At 38.9% G+C, this 1,888-nt stretch overlaps 1 long non-coding RNA gene across 1 annotated transcript in view; it reads left to right on the top strand.

Moving 5' to 3' along the window:
- LOC118223428 overlaps positions 1-807 on the top strand; it is a 2,243-nt gene extending 1,436 nt beyond the window's left edge. The window contains exon 2 of the long non-coding RNA XR_004764438.1: positions 1-807. This exon is cut by the window's left edge and continues 509 nt beyond it. This is a non-coding gene — a long non-coding RNA (uncharacterized LOC118223428).
- The last annotated feature ends 1,081 nt before the right edge of the window (positions 808-1,888 follow it).

Raw genomic sequence — 1,888 nt, 5'->3', positions numbered from 1 at the left:
GGTGTTTTCCTGGCATGGTGTTGGATTTGGGAACGAGACGTGGACTTTGAGAGGGTGGCCATTTTCATTCTCTCTTCAGCAGCCGTCAGTTACTGCCGTGTCTTTAAGAAGCTGTCCAATTATTATTATTTTCTTCGTTTATATTTGTCTTGCTACCAATATGAAAGATTTAGTTTAATTTGAATGGGATATGTGGTGCACCTGTTGCTTTTATCTGGAATAGTGACTTATGGTAAATAAAAAAGAACACAACGCTTCACAGTTATGTTCAGCTGCTAAATTGCGTATATGTTCTAAAATGGTGTGGGGGTAGCCTTGGTCTTAAATGATCACATTGGATAATGGAAACTGTTTCATCTTTGTTCAGTCTTTCAACAACTGCAAAAGACACCATGTTATTAGGATTTATTGTAACTCATCAGGACAAGTGCTGGGATTCATTCAACAGTCATCCTTAATCTAACTCTGTTTGACAGGTTTGACAGGTTAATTGTTTGTGGAAAGAAACGGTGTAAATGTTTTTGTTTGTTAGTTAAAATGAAGGACAAATGTTGATTGAATTCCAGGTCTGTCCAATAATGTGAGAAGTTATTACACTGTTGTGGCAGAAGTCCTATTTCAGTCACTAACACGCCAGAAAATGGTTTCAAACAGTAAAACGGCGACTTATTAGAGAATTAGTTGATTAATGTTTGAATACATTTTTGAACTTTTCATATGTGTGACTTATTCAAATTAACTGATTGAACAAATGCCTTGTACAATGTATGTAATGATTCCTAATAAATGTGTTCCTAGTAACCCTGATTTATATCTTTGCAGTGTTATGAATAAAACCATTGACAATGGAAAATGTTTTACATTACAACTACCATTCTTTCCTAAATGCTTGTAGTTCATAACAACATAACAAGCCATCTATATAAACTGTGGATTCGGCCCAATGGTTTGGCTAATTATTAACTACTATTATTAGACTTAGCTACCATTCTACCAAGGGTGTAGACACTCAAGGATATAATTATTATTTTGTAAACCCATTCCGTAAAACAGGCAGACGCAGGGAGTCTAGGTCGGTCTACTCCATGGTAGGCTAATTGCATTTTCATGAGCTGCGATACACAGAACATCCACTAGATGGAAACATGTACTAGTCTAAAAAATTGGGAGCTGTTACAGTCCACTGCTCAGGATACAAAAATGGAATGGGCCTCGGAAAAATCCGCTCATTAAATAAAGGGTACGTTTAAGTAACGTACTCCATTTTGGAGGTGAACAAAAATGTAATATAAGTTTATATAACAACGGGTCAGGGGTACTCCATCTTTCCTGGGTTCAGAAAGATTTCTGAACCCAGGCCGGGTAAACATTTACTGTATGTGCACATGTGTGGGCCTAAATATATAGTTTCTTCCCGTATTTGTTAGGAATTTGGATACATAAACACGTAATTGTGTCGGCACGCTATCCGGGGAAGTCTCCGCCCGGACATTCTTTAAGGCAACGCCACAAAAAAGATGGCGCTGTGTCTAAGCATTTCGGGTAGGCGTTGTTAGCTGCTGGGCAATGCGGTTGTTCACTTTCAGTATACCGGTAACCGTTGCTTGCTGTTGGACCACAGGGTCTCTTCATGCTTAAAACTTTAAGCAAACGAAACGGAGCTACAACGCCGAATGTGCACTGGCTTCTTGGCGGAGACAGGGTGAGTCTACGATCTCTTGTTTTCAGGATTGTGGACTGCCTCCGCGCATGTACCTAGACATTTGGCTTCACTTTACTCTTAGCAATGGATAGTATTAGCTCCACCACTGTCGGAGCCCAGCCAGCAGGGTTCATCACTTGAAAATACATTTATATTTTAAATAAATAAAAAAACTGAATTCCAGGA

Source organism: Anguilla anguilla, chromosome 3, assembly GCF_013347855.1.
Source record: "Anguilla anguilla isolate fAngAng1 chromosome 3, fAngAng1.pri, whole genome shotgun sequence".
In the NCBI taxonomy this organism is placed as follows: Eukaryota; Metazoa; Chordata; class Actinopteri; order Anguilliformes; family Anguillidae; genus Anguilla; species Anguilla anguilla.
Note: the sequence above shows the minus strand (reverse complement) of the source record. Positions and strands in the feature narration are given on the sequence as shown.